The sequence below is a fragment of the Hypanus sabinus genome, chromosome 1 (assembly GCF_030144855.1).
Source record: "Hypanus sabinus isolate sHypSab1 chromosome 1, sHypSab1.hap1, whole genome shotgun sequence".
In the NCBI taxonomy this organism is placed as follows: domain Eukaryota; kingdom Metazoa; phylum Chordata; class Chondrichthyes; order Myliobatiformes; family Dasyatidae; genus Hypanus; species Hypanus sabinus.
In genome coordinates, this window is record NC_082706.1 from 196,739,749 (window position 1) to 196,762,066 (window position 22,318).

Below are 22,318 nucleotides of genomic sequence, written 5' to 3' on the forward strand. Positions count from 1 at the left end.
GCCTACCTTGGATCGAAAAATTAAAAGAAATCGCGCACTGGTGGGTGTCAGGCATTGGCAGTGGTGACATATATTAATAGCGATAAAAAACACGTTGTAGTGGTGTGCTACACGCAGCGCTAAAATAACAACACTGCAGTCAAAGATAACTTTATTCGAACTAAACAGCCTTGCTTTAAAGCCTCCTTCAACCCGCCCCCCCCTGGGCACGGATGCTCCAAAAGACACAAACCCTCGTAGGCTATCTCCCTTAGCCGGAACGGTGGCTAATTGTGAGCCGCTTTGGATGTGCCAGGAAATGGGATCACCACAACGTTTTATTTAGATTGTACAAGATCACCATAATCTTCAAATTTCGAATTACATTTCAAAAACTAACAAACCACGGGGAGCCGCAGCACAGAGATGAAAGAGCCACATGCGGCTCTGGAGCCGTGGGTTGCCGACCCCTGGTCTAGGGGATCTCATTGAAATCTACTGAACATTGAAGGGCTTTGAAAGAGTGGACATTGAGGGGATGTTTCTAATAGTGGTAGAGTGTAGGACCAGAGGGTACAGCCTCAGAATTCAAGGACGTCCCTCATGCAAATGATTGCCACAGGCCGCTGTGGAGGCCAAGTCATTATGTATATTTAAAGCAGAGGTTGACAGGTTCTTGATTAGCTGTGGGGAGAGGGCAAGAACATGGACTTCAGGGGGAAAATAAATCAGCTATGATCAAATGATGGAACAGACTCGATGAGATGAATGGCCTGATTCTGCTCCTATGACTTATGATCTTGAAAAAATGTACAATCCATTGCACATAAGGAATACAACACCCTGTCTAGTATACAATAACCATACATCCACACTGCTCTCTACAAGTAAAACTGGGAAGCATCTGAAGAAGATAATATTATATGGTATAACAGAAAGAGCAGATGGCCTTTTCTTTAGATACTATTAACAGCAGGTGCACCAAAATATTAAATTATGAAGCTCAAATGTACTGTGCTGAAATATAAAGCCCACTATCGCATGAGTGATATGTGGAATCATTGCAGAATAACACCAGTACATGGAACAGCGCATTCTTTAAATTCAATTTAAAATCTGAATACATTGACCACAAGAATTAGGCCATTTGGCCCATCAAGCCTGTTCCGCCCTTCCATCATGGCTGATTTATTATCCCTTTAATCCCCATTCTCCTGCCTTCTCCCCATAACCTATGACACACTTAGTAATCAAGAACCTGACTACCTCCACTTTAAATATATCCGATGACTTAGTCCCCAAAGCTCCATGGCAATGAATTCCACAGATTTACAACTCTGTGGCAAAAGAAAATTTGGGAATGTTGGGTAAGTAAAGTATTATAAGGTAAATTTGTGGTGACTAGTAATACTCTCTGAATTACAATAGGCGATATGGATTAAAATTCACACCATCTACTGCATATATACTGTAAGCAAATCTGAAATGCGGACATAATAATGAAAGCACACTTCACCTATATCAGAATGAAATGACACAAAAGTTTAAACATCAACATTTCATCTGTCACAAAGACATTACAGATTGATAAATGCCTAGTTACAGAAGGATTTCCAGTGGCCTGAGTGTAGCATATGGAGGCACAGCGAAGTGTAATGCACGACTGAAGACTGAAATCATTGAGGTGAGAGAATGTTCAGCTTTGTCTACCGGAAGATTCAGCAGGTGCCTGGTCTCTCTCTCCCTCTTTTCCACTGCTCCTGGAGGAAGGTTCCTCCAGTTGAATGGTCTCTCCCTCTCACTCGATGTTGTCCGAATCCAGAATCTTGGGCAAGGTTTAGTCAAAGTGGATTGTGTATTGGACTATGTCGTTCACATAATGAATTGATTCCAGTTGCTCATTCTTGTTGCTATTTTGTGCGATTTTGATCGGAGTGGCCTGGGTCTGCAGCCTGAAGTTAATGAATGACACAGAGCTAGATTGAACTGGACTGGTTCGAATATTTGTGGTTTGCTGGTTTTTATTCTGTGTTTTTCGCTCTTTTTTTTGCTTTTGCCATTTGTGTGATTTGTTCTTTCTTTTTCTGCATTGGGGGTTTGAAGGATTTCTTTGAACGTGTTCCATAGTTTTATTTCTTTGTTTCATGGCTCTCTGTGGAAAGACAATATATATACACTATATACAGAGTTGTATATAGTGCTTGCATACTTGGATAATAAATGTACTTTGAAGATTTTTGAATCTTTAATTAAAGACTTCATTTTCACACAAATAGATGGATTATTCCTCCCATCCACATCCCTTCATCCACTATAAAGGATTATTGTATAAAGGATTATTGTATAAATGCACACAAAATGCAGGAGGAACAGGCCAGGCAGCATCAATTGGTGAATTAAAAAAAAGTTTTTGGGCATAAAGTGTTTTACAAAATATCTTTGACTCATTGATAGTTATTCAAAATTAACCAGAAGGCAATTGATGAAATGTCAAAGAAGAAAAGGATTGCACCAATCAATTTCCCAGCTCTTTACGTCACCCCCCTCCCGGTTTCACCTATCACCTTCTACCTTGTACTTTGTCCTCCCCTTACCCCACCTTCTTACTCTGGCTTCTCATCTTCTTCCCTCCAGTCCTGATGAAGGGTCTCAGACCGAAATATTGACTGTTTACTCTTTTCCATAGATGCTGCCTGGCCTGCTGAGTTCCTCCAGCATTTTGTGTGCGTTGATTGGATTTCCAGCATCTGCAGATTTTCTTATTTGCATCCTGAATAAATGCTTTATCGTGACCTCGCCATTAATTTCTTGGGGGGTGGGGGGGGGGAGGAGAGAAGATTTTGGGGACAAAGTGTTCTGCAAAATTTCTTTGCCTCATTGAGAGCTATTCAAAATGAACCAGGAGGCAATTGATGAAAAGACAAACAAAGAAAAGGTTGCAGACTGATTTGTGGATTGTGAACTGTTCTGATAAATGACAGCAGTCCTGCCTTGTACCCGTGATACTTCTACACGTAGAGGTTTGGAATTTTGGAAACCTCGCAAACATAAAACATCTCAAACCTCCTGACAGATCCTTGCCATTGATATTTGTACTGCGTTTAAACATTGGATTCAATCTGGATTTAAACTGTGCAGTGCCTACTTGTTGCAGCTTCCCAAGAGAGAGACTGAAAATTTGCTGGCTGAATCTGTGACAGCTTAGATCTGGAGCAGGGAAGTGATTGCACTTGCTTTGATAAGCTATAAGAAATCAAAAAGGTGCTTTGAGTGTTTTAAATTTATTGCATTTCAATAATTTTAAGTATTTCAATTTTAAGTTAAATTTTTAAAGCTTTATTTAATAGCATGGTTAATTTTTAACTAGATTTTGAATGTTTCTGATTTTTCAATACATCTTCCACAGTAAGCAAGTGGGTGTAACATCAGTGAATAGCAAAGCAATTTTATGGAAAGGATGGATAATGATAGAAAGAACCTGAATTCCACAAAGCCTCTCTAGTCGGGTCTGAAAGACCTTCATAGACCAAGCTGTTAATAGATCTGCTCCAATTAAATGCAGACCCGGGGGAGGGGAAAGAGCTGGGAGAGGTGGGGTAGGCGGGGGAGTGGGGGGGAACCGTGAGCTCTGCATTCCCAGGAAATTCTGTACCATTGTCTTTCTAGCACTTCTGGAAATGAAATGAAATGTGCATTAAAGTCCAAAATAAAGTGGGAATTGTGTGGGGCATCCATGCAAATTCATTTTCAGGCTGTTGAGGAAATGCAGATGATGTACAATAGTTTTGAGTGTTTTATGTGGAATCATGCATGAAAACCACTGTTTGTAATGTTACATTATGAATTCTTACTGGTATTTATGTATTTATGCACATTTAATTCCAAACCCCTTACTTCAAACTTTATTTTTCTTCAGTTTAGTTCCTTATTCTTTATAACTGTTGAATGTTTATGCTGCATGCCACACACTTGAGCAATCTCCTAATACAAGAAAACATACATAGTGAATAAAGTTGATCCTTTATCCTTGGAAGGCCACCTAATTCACTGGAACACAATATGGATTGCTGTTTTAAACTAGTAGGGACAATTTAGAACAGGTTTGCCATCTAGTGGCATATGGGAAATGAGGATCACCACATTTTGGTTATGATGCTGTAGAATTAATGATTTTGAAGATCCCTCTTACACTGTAATGACTTTGGGACCAGTAGGGAAAAATTAAGTTACAGTTTTGCCCCATGCATGACCTGGAATGGGCCCACAAAACATTATAGATACAGCCCATCATGGGTAAAGACCTCCCCACCATTGAGTACATCTACATGGAGTGCTGTCGCAGGAAATCAGCATCCATCATCAAGGATCCCCATGATACAGGCCATGGCCTCTTCTCAATGCTGCCTTTGGAAAGGTACACGAGCCTTATGTCCCACACCAGCAGCTTCAAGAACAGTTATTACCTCTTCACCATCAGGCTCTTGAAACAGAGGGATAACTGCACTCAATGTCACTCACCCTATTACTGAACTGCTCCCGCAACCTATGGACTCACTTTCAAGTACTCTTTGTCTCATGCTCTTGATATTTATTGTTTTTTATCATTATTATTTTCCCCTCATTTGTATTTGCACATTTAATATTTGTGCACCCTATTGGGTGCAGCCTTCCATTGATTCTGCTGTGTCTCTTGTATTTACTGTGAATGCCTGCAAAAAATGAATCTCATGTTTGTTTATCATGACATATATGCAGTTTGATAATAAATTTACTTTGTACTTTGTCCTCTGGATTAGGCAAAAAGCAAGGAAAAGCAGAATATCTTAGAAGAATTTTGAGCTGGAAGAGATTTGAGAGAGAGTGAAGCACGAGACCATGATTAATATTATCCAAGGAAATATCTGAACTTTTGTGATCAAGTGCAAAAGTTGTCCTGAAGTTTCAGGCAACTCTTGGATCATGTGCCACTACTGGATGACTGTGGAGGTGATTGTGGGAGCACAGGAGCTGCAGCTTTTCAACTCCCGCAGTGAAGAATCTGCCAGGACAATCTGTGCTATAGTCGATCAATTCACGACAGCTCTTCTGGTCATCTTAGTAGAGGCGGTTTCCAGGGATTGAAGCAAATTGTTTAAGATTTCAGATCTTTTTTTCTTGAGATTTTTGAGTGCTTTTAGCACAGAAGCATAGTGTTTAGTTCAGCACCAACGATCAGGGTTCAATTCCCAACTCTGTCTGCAAGGACTTTGGATGTTCTCTTCGTAAAGCGATGGATTTCCTCTGGGTGCTCCATTTTCCTCCCATTTTCCAAAGATGAATGGGTTAGTAAGGGTCAAAAAGTTGTGGGCGCATTATGTTGGCACTAGAGGCATGGCACCAATACCTTCAAGCTGCAACCAACGCATATTTGGACTGTGTATTGGTTGCAAATGACACATTGCACTGTATGGTTAGATGGTTCAATGCACATCTAACAAATAAAAATAAATTAAAACAAACTAAACGTGTCACAATTCAGAAATGAAATTGTTTTTACTGGATAACAAGGGAGAGACCAGCCAGCCATGCATTAGAATTATCATCCAGAGGTAACAAAAAAAAAACAGACTTCTCTGAATCAAATAAACTGAAGTGGAGTTCTATTATTGAGCTGAAAAAGAAAGAAAATACTAGATAGTTTTAGAAAGTTGGGCAGAAGGCAGTTGAGAGAGAAACAGAGTAAATGATCCACACTTTCCATGTTTCATCAGAATTCTAACAAAAAATTAATAGACTTAACAACTTTATTTTTCTCTCCAGAGATGTTGCCCGAGTTCCAAAATGTCTCTAATATCTCCTGTTTTTATTTTGGACTTTTAGCATCTGCAGCATTTTACTTTAAGTTACTGAGCTGCATTAACCAGAAACCAGCTTGGGTTTCAGCTTAAATCTGATTTAAAAAGAATCATTTGTTGCCCATGAGGTCCCATTTTCTAATTTTTTTAGAGCAACCCACACAAAATGCTAGAGGAACTCAGCAGAACAGGCAGCATCGATGGAAATGAAGAGATAGTCAATGCTTCAGGCCGAAACCTTCTTCAGGACTGAGAGGAAGTGGGATGTTTGTGGGATTTTTACATTTTCCCTGTGAACCACATGGGGAAGTATACCTGTATATACTTCTGACTGTAATTCATAGTTTTTATTATGTATGGAAACAGCTGAGGATTAAGAACATATTTCATAACATGTGCAATTTCCCGACATGTTAATCCTGATTCTGTTTCCAGTGCACATTATTTGTAGAAGACTCTGTTAAATGGATTTTCAGTTTTAAGATATTGCGTCTGACATTCAGTCAAACTCATAGAATAGCAAAATGAAGCAGCAACCTTTATGCTTTACCGAATTCAAAGCCAATAACATGAAACCAGAAATAGGGCTCCACAGTAGTAATTAGCATAATCGCTTTACAGCACCGGCTGTAAGATCGGGGTTCAATTTCCTTTGCTGTAAGGAGCTTATACATTCTCCCTGTGACTGGCGAGGTTTCCCCTGGGTGCTCTGATTCCTCCAACATGTTGGCTATATTTGCTCCAGAAGCATGATGACAATAGTGCGCCATCTGCAGTACATATTCAAACGTTGACGCAAAACATCGCATTTCGCTGTATGCTTTGATGGACATGCAACAAATAAAGCTGATTGTCTGCACTGAAGTAGTAAAGTGATCAATTGGTTCAATACAGATCGGTGTGAAAATTCAATATTTTTTATTGTCATCCTTCAGTACACAAGTTTATGGAAGAACAAATTGAGTGTCATTCTGGATCGGATGCAGCATAAGAAACAATTGATAATAAAATTTCCTTTGAACTTTAACTGTATATACATAAAGTGATGCTAGGTACAGGAGAATCTGTATATAAGGTAACTCTGACATGAGCTGATAAAGAAGTGGTGGTAGATGGTAGGGAGTGTGGTGAGGTTGGTTGTGGGTGGAGGTGTTGATCGGCTTGGGGGAGGTAACTGTTTTTGAGTCTGGTGCTACTGGCATGGATGCGGCATAGCCTCTTCACAGGTGAATCTGTGGAATTTGTTGGCACAGGCATCTGTGGAAGCCAAGTCAATGGGTATATTTCAGGCAGAGGCTGACAGATGCATGATTAGTCAGGGCATAAAGGGATATGGGGAGAAAGCTGGAGAGCAGGAAGATGGATCAACCATATTGAAATGGCGGAGCAGACTAGCTGGGTCAAATTGTCTAATTCTGCTCTGACATCTTATGGTCTATGGTCACTTCCCTGATAGGAGTAGGACAAACTTATGTTGATGACACAAAAGTTGGGGGTGTTGTGGATAGTGTAGAGGGCTGTCAGAGGTTACAGCAGGACATTGATAGGATGCAAAACTGGGCTGAGAAGTGGCAGATGGAGTTCAACTCAAATAAGTGTGAGGTGGTTCATTTTGGTAGGTCAAATATGATGGCGGAATATCATATTAATTGTAAGACTCTTGGCAGTGTGGAGGATCGGAGGGATCTTGGGGTCCGAGTCCATAGGGCACTCAAAGAGGCAGCGTAGGTTGACTCTGTGGTTAAGAAGGCATATGGTGCATTGGCCTTCATCAACCGTGGGATGGAGTTCAAGAGCCGAGAGGTAATGTTACAGCTATATAAGACCCTGGTCAGGCCCCATTTGGAGTACTGTGCTCAGTTCTGGTCACCTCACTACAGGAAGGATGTGGAAACTGTAGAAAGGGTGCAGAGGAGATTTACAATGATGTCGCCTGGATTGGGGAGCATGCCTTATGAGAATAGGTTGAGTGAACTTGGCCTTTTCTCCTTGGAGCGACGGAGGATGAGAGGTGACCTGATAGAGGTATATAAGATAATGAGAGGCATTGATCATGTGACTAGTCAGAGGCTTTTTTCCCAGGGCTGAAATGGCTATCACGAGAGGGCACAGTTTTAAGGTGCTTGGAAGTAGTTACAAAGGAGGTGTCAGGGATAAGTTTTTTTTTTAAAAAACGCAGAGAGTGGTGAGTGTGTGGAATGGGCTGCCAGTGATGGTAGTGGACGGGATACAATAGGGTCTTTTAAGAGACCCCTGGATAGTTACATAAAGCTTAGTAAAACAGACAGCTCCAGATAACCATAGGTAATTTCTAAACTAAGTGCATGTTCAGCACAGCTTTGTGGGCCGAAGGGCCTGTATTGTGCTGTAGGTTTTCTATGTGTCTAGGTCTAAACGTCCATGTGTAGGGATGGTGAGGTCATTAATGATATTGCTGTCCTTTATCTGGCACCTTTCTGTGTATATATCCTTGATGGGGGCTTGGGCAGACTGGTGCTGGTGATGCATTGGGCAGTTTTAACTATTTACTGTAGAGCCCTCCTGTTACGGCTTTCTTTGGTCATGTGACTCTGCTTCTAGTTGAATCATGAAAGAATGATTCTTATGATTTTTTTTCATTTTAGCTACTGATATGAAGTTAAGCTTTACTCCAGGAAATTAAATGTATATGGCAACTTTATAATGGTCTCAACAGTACATGTTCTTAGGAATTAAGTATGTTTAGATGTCTTGCTTTGTCTCATCCTCTTAAGTGGCATTGTTCCCTTCACTTTGCTGAGCCCACTGATAGATGGATTATAGCTTTGCTTACAGTTAATAGCTGGGAGTGCTGGTGATTGAATGCACAGTACTCTTTCCCTGTTGCTAAGGTCAATACTAATCTATAACAGTGTTGGGAAGTTCCTTTTGTAGATTATAAACTGATTATGTATTGTGATCTTCTCAGAGAAAAACAGCAACACTTATCCATCTGCTTTTACTGAAAGGTGTGAGCCAGAAATTCAAGTAACACGGCTGGCATTGCCTTGTGGCAGGAGATACAGAACTCAATTTGCACTAGCTGCTTGATGGTCCGTTTGCTCATGGAACAGTGTTTGAGACACAGATTTCTAAGCAAGAATGCATTACGTGATGCAATGTAAACATATTTGGCTTGTGTTGTTTCACTGCAGCTGTTGGGCATGCAGTGAAAAGTGTAAGACAAATTACATTTCAACTGAGGGTTATTCACTTTTATTTAGTTATAGGGAGCTTGAAACAGGGCCTTCTGGCCCAGCAAGCAGGATCATCAAGAAACCCACCTATTTAACACTAGCTCAATCGGTGGGCAATTTACAATGGCCAATTAATCTAATAACTGGTATGTCTCTGGACCGTGGGAGGAAACCAGAGCACCTGAGGGAAACCTGCACAGTTCATGGGGAGAACGTACAGGCTCCTTACAGAGTTGAACTCCAGAACACACAATGCTATAATGGTTTCACACTAACTACTATGCTGCCATAGCATCCTCAGAAATCAATGTAAGTACTGAGGAAATATCATTTTACTTAATGCTCTCTTCTCTTTGCCATTGGGAAGGAGGTACAAGAGCCTTAGATCCCGCTCTACTATGTAAACTGACTCCACAACCTATGGACTCACTTAGACAGACTCTACAAAACATGTTCCCAGTTTTGTTTGTCTACTTACTTTTTTATTTGCACATTTTGTCTTCTTTTTGCACGTTGGTTGTTTATCAGTCTTTGCATTTAATTTTTCATTCATTCTATTACATTTCTCTGTACTACTGTGAATACCAGCAAGAAAACAAATCTCAAGGTCATACGTGGTGACATATTCGTACTTTGATAATAAATTCTTTGAATTTACAAGATTTTCACCAGTTTTAGTGTTTTGACATTAATGGAAATTATTATTTCAAGTCGGCAAAGAATTCTCCAACCAAATTAATGTGCATGCCTCCCCAGTAGAGAAATTGGAACAAGCTTTGTTATTTGAGGCAGATAATGCACCAGCACTCAATACATTGGTACTGATAAGAAAAGCACACAAGCTTTTAATTAATTCAAGTATGTTTTTCAGTTCAGCAACAGCAAAGTTGCTTGGAGAAATCCTGCCCCAAAGAAAAGCCCTTCAACTATATTCTTTTTCTCTACCTGGGAAATGTCTTCAACTATTTTTGTAAGTGACACAGACTTCATTTTTACAATGCTGAAGGAGAATGGTGCAATTAATGGCATCGATGCTGCAGACAGTTCAAGAAAAATGAGGGGAAGAATGACTTTGTGGCTATATTTGCTGAGTTAGACTGTTTCCATAGATGCTATCTAAATACAAGTTACTTCATTAATGGGCAATTTATTTTAAAGAGGCTTCATTTTGATTCCAACAGCTGGTTTCGGAATTAAAGCTGTTTCCATATGGTTCCTTCAACAACTATCTGTGCTGTTACCACGTGCTCTGTTCACCAGCGATTTAATATGAACTCTCATTTTCACACAGTGTCACTGAATTCAGGATCTGCCAATAGTACAGCAAGCTGTTTGACACCAAATGGGAACTTGCTTCATCCTGAGGCTGGTTGAGTGAACAGAAGCCAGGGTTGGCAAATCAAACTGCTGATTAAAACAGAAATGTTGTTTTAAAGTAAAGTAAAACTAACATTGTAAAAGAAGAGAGTCATAAACACAAGAAATTCTCCAAACTTCAAAGTCAATTCATGATCAAAGTATGTGTGCAGTATATAACTGAGATTTGTCTTCCCACAGGTAGCCATGGTAAAAGAATCAGCGTGGAACCCAGCAAGAAGCAGCAGATGCTAGAAATCCCAAACAAACACACACAATGCTGGAGGAACAGAGTATACAGCATCTACGGAAATAAATAAAATTGATGCTTCGGGCTGAAACCCTTCTTTGGAACTAGAAAGGGAGAAGATGCCAGAACAAAAAAGTGGGGGAGGGAGGAGGAGAGGGGAAGGACATTAGCTAGAAGCTGATAGGTGAAGCCAGGTAAGTGGGGAAGGTAAAGGGCTGAAGGGGAAAGAATCTGATAGGAGAGGAGAGTGGACCGTAGGAGAAAGGGAAGGAGGAGGGGTGCTGATAGGCAGGTGAGAAGAGGTAAGAGACCAGAGTGGGGAATAAAAGAAGAGGGAAGGGTGGAGGGAGATAATTTTTACTGAAAGAAGAAATCAATGTTCATATCATTAGACATGTGGCTACTTAGATGGAATACAAGGTGTTGCTCCTCCACCCTGAGAGTGATATCATTGTAGCACAAGAGAAGGCCATGGACTCGCATGTCAGAATGGAAATGAGAATAAGAATTCAAATGGTTGTCCAGAAGGAAAATCCACTTTTGGCAGATGGAGCAGAGGTGCTCAACCAAACAGTCCCCCAATTTACGATGGCTCTCACCAATGCAGAGGAGGCTGCATTGGGAACCCTGGGCAAGAGAAGTATTGGTCACATTATGAACATTGAAATTTACCATGCAAGCACATTGGTTTGTCTGCAGCTTTTGTGGCTTGAAAGTATTTACTCAAATTACAACTGATCAAATAACAAATTCCTCTGTATTTGTTTTCAGTAGTTGTCCTTCTTCATGTATTTTCTGTCTTTTTTGATCTGGTTCTAAGTTTCTTTTTCTCTCCATCTCTTTTACCCCGAGGTGGTGGGGGCTGGGCATAAGGGTATATCAAAGCACACAGTGCCTGGGTCGAAGACCAAGGACTGATCCAAGGTTTGTGCCTTTCAGCGCTGAGCCTGACTGAGAAGTTCAAGGTGTTGGGGCCAGAAGCCAGGGACGGGGCAGTATTCAGCTCACTGCCCCGCAAGACTAACTTGTCTCTGCATTGAACTGAGGCTGTGGCTTGCAACTAATGGAGTCTGGCAGCGGCTGTGGACTCACTTTGGTGTACTTTTAAAGTTTGCACAGTTAGTATTTTTTGTCTGCGCATTGGGTGTTTGAAAGTCTTTATTTTAAATGGGTTTTATTGTGTTTCATTGCTTTAATGCTACCTGTAAGGAGGCATTTCTCAAGGTTGTATGTAGTATACATAGTATAATTTGATTATAAATGTTCTTTGAAGTTTGACTCGATAGTTGAGTTGATAATAGGAGTTGCGGTAGCACGATGGTATTGTGGTCAGCACAACACCTTAGAGCACCAAATGTAAGATTGGGGTTCGCTACCTGCCAGGGGCTTGTACATTCTCCCCGTGACCTTGTGTGTTTCCGCCAGATGCTCTAGTTTGTTTCATATTCCAAAGGTGTACAGATAGGGTTAGGGCTAGTAAGTTGTCGACATGTTATTGTGGCATCGGAACTCTCGTGGCCGGTCCAGCAAAATTCCTGCTGTTTAGAAAATGACACATTTCAATGCAAGTTTCAATGTACACCTGAAAAATAAAGCTAATCTTTAGTCTCTATTGGACATACTCAGTCTGCAGCAGGGTGGGAAGTATGGATCGATGTGATAACAAGTTTGAGATGGAACAATACGAATTCAACTACTGGGCTTTCCAGAGAAGCATATAAAACAATAAATTTTAGAAACTTTTGAGTAAATATGATATTAGGGCAAACATTTTCAAGGCACATGGTTTGATACCACACTTAATTTTATTAAAACAGTTATAACTGTTTGGTATTTTATTTTCTGCAAAATAAAATGCAATGTGTTCCTTTAATTACATTATACAATCGAGTAATTCAGTTGATTGATAACTCAGGCTTGTTGAACGGGACGCAGAATTAAAATGGGTGGCCACTCTGAGATCCCACTTCTTATGGCAGACAGAGCGTAGGTCCCTTGTGAAGTGATCTCCCAATCTAAGTTGGGTCGCACTGATACACAGGAGGCCGCACCAGGAGCACTGGATGCAGTATATGACCCCAACAGACTGGCAGGTGAAGTGTCGTCTCACCTGGAAAGACGGTTTGGGGCCCTGACTGGTAGTGAGGGAGGTGGTGTAGTGGCAGATGTAGCACTTGTTCCACTTGCAAGGATAAGTGCCAGGAGGGAGATCAGTGGGGATGGATGAATGGACAAGGGAGTCGTGTAGGGAGCAATCCCTGCAGAAAGCGAAAAGTTGGGGGGTGGGGGAGGTGTGGGAGGGAAAGATGTTCTTGGTAGTGGGATGCCATTAGAGATGGTGGAAGCCGCATCTACTTGTCTGCCCATCACCTCCCTCTGGTGCTTCTCTCCCCTTTTCTTTCTTCCATGGTCTTCTGTTTTCTCCTATTAGATTCCCTCTTCTCCAGCCCTGTACCTCTTTAATCAATCAACTTCCCAGCTCTTTACTTCATCCCTCCCCCTCCTGGGTTCACTGACACCTTGTTTCTCTCCCCTCCTCCCACCTTTTACTTCTACTCATCCTTTTTTCTCCAGAACGGTCTTGGCCTGAAATGTCGACTGTACTTTTCCCCCCACAGATGCTGCCTGACCTGCTGAGTTCCTCCAGCATTTTGTGTGTGTTGCTTGGACTACCAGCAACTGCAGATTTACTTGTTTGTAATTGGAATACCAGAGGGCATCATTTTAAGGTGATTGGAGGTCCTCTCCCCCTTCCCTTTCTCCTATTGTCCACTCTCCTCTCCTATCATGTTTGTTCTTCTCCCGCCCTTGTTCTATCACCTTCCAGCTGGCCTCTTTCCCGTCTCCCCATTTTCTAATTCAGGCATCTTGACACTTCACTCTCAGTCCTGAAGAAGGGTTTGTCGCAAAACGTCAACTGTTTATTCATTTCCATAGATGCTGCTAGACCTGCGAAGTCCCTCCTGCATTGTGTGTGTGTTGCTTTGGATCTCCAGCATTCGCAGATTGATCTTAGAATAGGTTAAAATGTCAGCACAGCATTGTGGGCTAAAGAGCTGGTACTTTGCTATGAATTTTCTATGCTCTATGTTCTGAAGAAAAGCATTGCAAAAATAAGGGTGATCTCGTACTTCCTACAATCACATGAAACAGATTTCACCTTTTGTTGTGGTTTATTGGTTCAAAATGAAATGCAAAAATTCACACAAAGTCAAAAATGCATGCCCACTGACAGATAGTAAATCCAATGTTAAACGATGTTATGTGCCTTCAAAATTGCAGCTTTTTAAAAAATCTCCTGAAGGTCATTTCCTAAGTAAACTTTTGAGAGCTAGCACTGATGTTACCATCATCTTCTGCCCTGCATGTCAAATATCTTCTTGGCAGAAAATTAAAGTTATGGGATAAAACGAGGTCTAGTCATCATTCTTATTAATTTCACAAAGCAAAACAATTGTGTGAAAAAATAACACAGGCTAATTATGTAATTATTCCCTTTGACTAAATAATTTTGTTTGTTATGAGGGTATGATTAACTAATTTCATTTACATTTTATGAAACAATTGTTTTGCAAATCCGTTGTTATAATTATGTTCAAATTGTGTAAGCAGCCTTAGCAGGCTTAACATTGTCCCCAAATGTCTTAGCAACACCAAATGATCTGACAATTAAAAGCACCCAAACAGTGTAATGGCAGAAGCCAAAGCTTTTTTTTAAACTACAATTAAAGTGAATGTTTTGAAGAGTATTACAGTTAAATACGATGGTTTGAAATTTTTGGTCACCAATGAACTAATGGTACTTATTGCTGATATCAAAGGAAGTTCCGCACAAAGCTACGTGCCAAGAAATTCTTCTGCAACTGAGAAGGTGTTTTAGAGATTGAGTGTATGATGAGCCAAAGCTTTTGGCAAAAGTCCATAAAGCCAAAGCAGCTTTCTTCTGCTCTCTCTATCCTTGGTTTGGAAAGGTGGTGCCAGGGTCCCGGAGGGAATCAGAGCATAAAATAAGCTTCGAAAATTACATGGGCAGGGTATTGCTCAGCAGGAACCCTTTAAACTTCAGCAAAGCAGGCCTCACCATCAAAACACAGAGCACATTCCCATTCACTGTATGTAGTGGCTACTCGAACAAACCAATGCCACTGCTAGAGACCAAGCATGGGGAGTTATCCAGTGTGACATGCCTTCTGATCCAATCCAATAAGGTTCAAAGTTGAAGAAATGTATTTGATTCTTTATTAAAGAACTAGAAAAACAATCTTGAAGGACAAAACCAGTAAAACTAAAACCAGAGATATTAAATGTAATTAAATGAAATTAAACAAAGCTGAGCAATTAGCAAAAAGATATTAAACCCGCCTGTCTCTGACTGACTCCAACCAAAAAACTAAAGGCAAAGCATGAACATGCAACTAAACTCTTGGTATTTAACCACACTGTCACCCATGTGACTAACCACCATAATAAATGGGCAACACCAAATACATTGCAGATAGAAAAGAAATAAATGGCTCCTACACTCTCTAACCACGCTACACTAGTGAATTGGGTGCAAATAATGCACGTGCTCAAGGTGAAACAGAAGAAATAGAAGAACTTAGTTACCCAATTGCATTCAATGACTAGTTACCTAATAAACTTTTATCATGGATTACACATAAATCTGGTGTTGCACAAGTAGAATTGTCTGAACTCTAAGAGTTTATTGACACAGAGATGAGAACTAGAGGTCATAGGTTAAGGGTGAACTATTTTAGGGGAACCTGAGCGAGAACTTCTTCATCAGAGGGCCGTGCGAGTGTGGAGTCAGCTGCCAGAAGACAAGATGAGAGTGGGTTTGATGGCTACATTTAAGAGACTTTTGGATAAGTACATGGATGACAGGGGTATGGAGGGCTATGGCCCAGGTGTAGGTTGATGGGACTAGGTAGAATAATATTTCAACAAAGATGAGTTGGGCTAAAGGACTGGTTTCTGTGCTGTAACGCTAATACTTTATGTGCTTATCAAGGATGCATGCTTAGCCTATTGCTCCACCCTCTATACATGCAGGACTGTGTGGCTACAGTGTTACTGCAAAGCAACACATTTCACAATGTAGACAGTGATAACAGACCTAATTCTGATTTTTTTAGGGTGTGAACTCCTCTACAGTGTCACTTACTATCCAAACAGCTCAATGGGATTATTAGCTAGCAGCAGCTATGATGTCAGAATGAGAATCTGAATCAGTTTATTTCCAATATGTGAAACACACCAGAATTGACTGTGGTTCAGCGCCAAGCACAGGACTGTACAATAACAGACAACACAATAGTAACCAACAAGTTGCAAGATAATAACGTAAACAGCCATGAGCAATGAAAAATTACATGAATGGTCATAGGCACAAATTTCAATCATCAAGTATCCAATCTCAGTGAATAATAAGACCATAAGACCATGACACAGGATAACTCCCCATGCTTGGTCTCTAGGGAAGTTTATGCTTTTTATAGAGCAAAAATTAAAAAGAAAATGTCTCTAAGAGATGTTATGACTGCATTATAAACTCCCTCTGCTGGTCGGATAATAAGAATAAAACTTCCAACAAAATGAAAGAGCTGCTCAATTGTGTGTTTTGCTTTTACTCAATATTTGCAGAAAGAGAGAACAGAGTCATTTTGCAATGAATGTACAAACACAATCGTGATTGTGAATTATTATAACATTTTTCTATGTTAACATGTTAGCCTAACAATCTATCTCATTATGCACCAGTTCTGTGCTATTTGATGGATGTTTTTTCTTCAAATTATGATAGTTGACTTTGATCGAGTAGACCAGTTGTGCGCTGCTAGATTTCAATCAATTGAAGTAGCTGTTATGTACACACATGCACACAGATAATTAAGAGGCTCCTAACTTGGGAATGACATTATACAGTGGATTCAATCAATCCAAAGTACATTTATTATCAAAGAATGTACTTCATATTATGGTCTTTCCTGGGGGCTTTCCTATTGCTTGCTTGGGTGCTGATGATGTTTGCTGAAGTAAGGGAGATCATAGCTTTGCTGCAGCTTGTGGGAGGAGGGAATAGTGGGGGCTTTGGGGTTTGAACCTATCTTACTGTCACTCATTCCTTGGGGCACTCTTCTGTTTTCATGGATGTCTGTGAAAGACAAGAATTTCAGGGTGTATATTGTATACATTCTCTGATATTAAAAGGAACTATTAAATTATTGAATGAAACTTTGAGATTTGTACAAGGTTCCACAAAGGAAGAGACAAGAAAAAAAAACTTTAAAAAAAACAAACCAAGTATTAGAAGAATATTAGAAGATTTATAACAGAGATGCTTTTCATTGATAAGGCTTGGAATCCTGATGCAAATATGGCATGAGACTGAGCAGATGAAAGGGACTGCTTGGCATAAGTCTGTGACCACTTATCTCTGTCACTGCTCCCAAAGATTACAAAAATAACAAGAGCTTCCAGCTTTCATCCGTTTTCTTTCTGTCTCTCCAACAAATTACTAAAACATTATTGAATATCTGGACCTGAAAAGAACTGAGGTAATCTCTGCAAGTAACAAACATATCTTGAAATCGAGATGTGGATGGCACTCCAGCACCATGTGTAGCATATCATGTAGCATATCATTTTACAAGTCAAATTTATTGTCATTTAACTACATACATGTATACTGTCAAACGAGACAATGTTCCTTAGAACCAGAGTGTAAAGCATTGTGATATACATAACACATAATAACTTAAAGTCAGAATGAAATCTACAGATAGATTACACATAAATAAACAAGCTAATGAGCATAAATTAAATATTGTAAGGTACGGAACAGGTTAACCAGTGACACTTTGAATGCATATGACAGGGAGTTCAGAAGCCTAATGGGCTGAGAGAAGAATCTGTTTCCCATCCTGACCATTCTTGTTCTTATGTATTTTTATTACAGTCCCTGTGACCACGGCCCAACCTGGAGTCCATTGACCCCTTGGTTAATGGTAGAAGTCCATGCCATTGCATTCGGGAACCCCTACTCCAGGTGATCCAATTGTCTCCCATATTCCAAAGACATACGAGTTAAGGTTAGTAAGGTGTGGGTGTGCTATGCCAGCACTGGAAGCATGGCAATACTTGTAGGCTGCAACCAGCATACTCTCAGACTGTGTTGGTCATTGACACAATACAATGCGCTTCACTGTATAGTTCATTGTTTTGATGTGCTTGTGACAAATAAACCTAATCTTTTTAACCATATAACAATTACAGCATGAAAACAGGCCATCTTGGCCCTTCTAATCTGTGCCGAATGCTTACCTCACCTAGTCCCACTGAACCGCAATCAGCCCATAACTCTCTATTCCTTTCCTGTTCATATACCTATCCAATTTTACTTTAAGTGACAATACCAAACCTGCCTCTACCACTCCTACTGGAAGCTCATTCCACACAGTTATCACTCTCTGAGTAAAGAAGTTCCCCCTCGTGTTACCCCTAAACTTCTCCCCCTTAACTCTCAATTCATGTCCTTTTGTTTGAATCTCCCCTACTCTCAATGGAAAAAGCCTGTCAACTCTATCTATCCCCCTCATAATTTTAAATACCTCTATCAAGACTCCCCTCAACCCTCTACCTTCTAGAATAAATACCTAACTTGTTCAACCTTTCTCTGTAACTTAAGTGCTGAAACCCAGGTAAAATTCTAGTAAATCTTCTCTGTATTCACTCTATTTTGTTGACATCTTTCCTATAATTTGGTGACCAGAACTGTGCACAATACTCCAAATTCGACCTTACTAATGCCTTGTACAATTTTAACATTACATCCCAACTCCTATACTCAATGCTCTGATTTATAAAGGCCAGCATACCAAAAGCTTTCTTCACCACCCTATCCACATGAGATTCCACCTTCAGGGCACTATGCACCATTATTCCTAGATTACTCTGTTCTACTGCATTCTTCAATGCCCTACCATTTACCATGTATGTCCTATTTTGATTAGTCCTACCAAAATGTAGCACCTCATAATTATCAGCATTCAACTCCATCTGCCATCGTTCAGCCCACTCTTCTAACTGGCCTAAATCTCTCTGCAAACTTTGAAAACCTACTTCATTCTCCACAACACCACCTACCTTAGTATCATCTGTGTACTTACTAATCAAATTTACCACCCCATCATCCAGATCATTAATGTATATGACAAACAGCATTTTACCCAGTACAGATCCCTGAGGCACACCACTAGTGACCGGCCTTCAACCTGACCAACAGTTATCCACCACTGCTCTCTGGCATCTCCCATCTAGCCACTGTTGAATTCATTTAACTACTTCAATATTAATACCTAACGATTGAACCTTCCTAACTAACCCTCCGTGCGGAACCTTGTCAAAGGCCTTACTGAAGTCCATGTAGAAAACATCCACCACTTTACCCTTGTCAACTTTCCTCGTAACTTATTCAAAAAATTCAATAAGATTTGTCAATCATGACCTTCCACACACAAATCCATGTTGACTGTTCCTAATCAGACCCTGTCTATCCAGATAATTATATATACCGTCTCTAAGAATACTTTATTAATTTACCCACCACTGATGTCAAACTGACAGGCCTATAATTGCTAGGTTTACTCTTAGAACCCTTTTTAAACAACGGAACCATGTGAGCAATACGCCAATCCTCCAGCACCATCCCCATTTCTAATAACATTTGAAATATTTCTGTCAGAGCCCCTGCTATTTCTACACTAACCTCCCCCAATGTCCTATGGAATATCCTGTCAGGACCCGGAGATTTATTCACTTTTATATTCCTTAAAAGCGCCAGCACTTCCTCCTCTTTAATCGTCATAGTTTTCATAACTTCCCTACTTGTTTCCCTTACCTTACACAATTCAATATCCTTCTCCTTAAAGAACTAAAGAATTTATCTTTAAATTCAACAGCATAACTGGAATTTGATAAAACACACCTAAATTCATTTGTAGGTGTGATTGAAGAACAATAATATTTGTCCGAAAATTTAAAAAAAAACTACAAATGTTGCCACAGGTGACTGTGGGGACCAACTCGTTGGGTATATTTAAGGGAGAGACTGATCGATGCTTGATTAGTCAGGGCATGAAGGGATGCGGGGAGAAGGCAGCAGATTGGGGTTGAGAGGGAAAATAAGTCCACCACAATGAAATTATGGAGCAGAGTTAATGGTCCAAATAAACTAATTCTTTTCCTATATTTTATGGTCTTAAAATTCTGGAAGTGCTCAGTAGGTCAGGTTGCACATGTGTAAAAACAGAGTATATGTTTCAAGTCAATGACCCTTTGTCAGAATAGAAAAGGAACTTCCAAAGCAACAAGGAGGCCAAAGAGGAGGAGAGTGTGAAACCATGGTTGCCATGTGTAAAAGTTGCAAGCAAAATTATTTGATACTTGGCTCACTGCTGAGAGTCTACAGCTTGAAGAAAGTGGTCTGCATTAGGGTTGTTTTTTTTTCAGGGAACCGCAGCAATGTGTCAGATTCTTTTAGTTCTTTACCCCAAGAGAGTGAAAGGTATAGTGCAGCTTTATAAAACTCTAGTTAGGCCACACTCAGCTATGGCTGCTACATGATAAAACAGATCTGGAGCTTTTGAGGAGGATGCAGAGGAGAGGAATGAAGTTCAGAATCAGAGTCTGGTTTACGAACACTGACATACAATATGTCAGTAACACTAAACAATGACATCACCACCAAGGAAATCTTCAGAGGCCGGAGCCGTAGGAAGGCAGCATCCATCATAAAGGACCCTCAGCAACCAGGCCATGCCCTCTGCTCATTACTGCCATCAGAGAGGAATTACAGGAGCATGAAGGCACGCACTCACATTCTACCTCTCCGCCATCAGATTTCCAAATGCAAGCAAGGCCTATAGAGGTGGGGTGTAGAGGTCTTGATGGCTGCATGCTGTGCAGAACTTCTGTCCTTGGCATTAAGGGAGCTGCAGAGAAAAGAGCCCTTAGGACCACCACAGAGGCTGCTCAGTGAGTTTCCAGATGGCTATGGATATGGTTGGCAAGGGTCCATTATGATGGATGCCAGCTTCTTAAGGAACCACCTTCTGAAGATGTCTTCCATGTTGGACAGGGTTGTGCCTATTGTAGAACTGGCTGAGTATTTACCCTCTGTAACCTCCTCTGATCTTCTGCACTGGAACCTCCATACCAGCTGGTGATGCAAACACTGACTAAAGAAATTCCTCCTTATCTTTGTTCTAAAGGATGTCCCTCTATTCTGAGGTTGTGCTGCCTAAACGCCTCCAACATTTGAAACAGTCTCCACATCCACTCTATCAAGGTTTTTCAACAGTTGCTGGGTTTCAATGAGATTCGCCACCCTCCCAATCCCATTCATCTGAATTCCAGTGCGTCCAGACCCAGAGCTATCAGATGCTCCTCAAATTACAAGCCTTACAATCCCAGAATCATTGTCGTGTATCTCCCTTGCCCCTCTCCAACGTCAGCACATACCTTCTTAGATAAGGAGACCAGAACTGCTCGCAATACTCCAAAGTGAGACCAAGTTTCTTATAAAACATTAACATAGAACAGTACAGCACAGTACAGGCCCTTCAGCCCACAATGTTGTGCTGACCCCCAAACCCTGCCTCACATATAACCTCCTACCTTAAATTCCTCCATATACCTGTCTAGTAGTCTCTTAAACTTCTCTAGTATATCTGCCTCCACCACTGATTCAGGCAGTGCATTCCACACACCAACCACTCTGAGTGAAAAACCCTCCTCTAATATCCCCCTTGAACTTCCCTTCCCTTACCTTAAAGCCATGTCCTCTTGTACTGACCAGTGGTGCCCTGGGGAAGAGGTGCTGGCTGTCCAATCTGTCTATTCCTCTTAATATCTTGTACACCTCTATCATGTCTCCTCTCATCCTCCTTCTCTCCAAAGAGTAAAGCCCTAGCTTCCTTAATCTCTGATCATAATCCATACTCTCTAAACCAGGCAGCATCCTGGTAAATCTCCTCTGAACCCTTTCCAATGCTTCCACATCCTTCCTATACTGAGGCAACCAGAACTGGACATAGTACTCCAAGTGTGGCCTAACTAGAGTTTTATACAGCTGCATCATTACATCGCATCTCTTAAACTCTATCCCTCAACTTATGAAAGCTAATACCCCATAAGCTTTCTTAACTACCCTATCTACATGTGAGGCAACTTTCAGGGTTCTGTGGACATGTACCCCCAGATCCCTCTGCTCCTCCACACTTCCAAGTATCCTACCATTTACTTTGTACTCTGCCTTGGAGTTTGTCCTTCCAAAGTGTACCAACTCACACTTCTCCGGGTTGAACTCCATCTGCCACTTCTCAGCCCACTTCTGCATCCTACCAATGTCTCTCTGCAATCTTCGACAATCCTCTATCTACAACACCACCAACCTTTGTGTCATCTGCAAACTTGCCAACCAACCCTCCTACCCCCACATCCAAGTCGATAATAAAAATCACAAAAAGTAAAGGTCCCAGAACAGATCCTTGTGGGACACCACAAGTCACAATCCTCCAATCTGAATGTACTCCCTCCACCATGACCCTCTGCCTTCTGCAGGCAAGCCAATTCTGAATCCACTTGGCCAAACTTCCCTGGATCCCATGCCTTCTGACTTT

The 22,318-nt window shown here is 40.8% G+C and overlaps 1 protein-coding gene across 1 annotated transcript in view; it reads right to left on the reverse strand.

Annotated features, from left to right (window-relative positions):
- The window catches only part of csmd3b (CUB and Sushi multiple domains 3b), a 2,186,187-nt gene that overhangs the window by 1,328,101 nt on the left and 835,768 nt on the right, over positions 1–22,318 (reverse strand). The gene's annotated exons all lie outside the window — the stretch shown is intronic.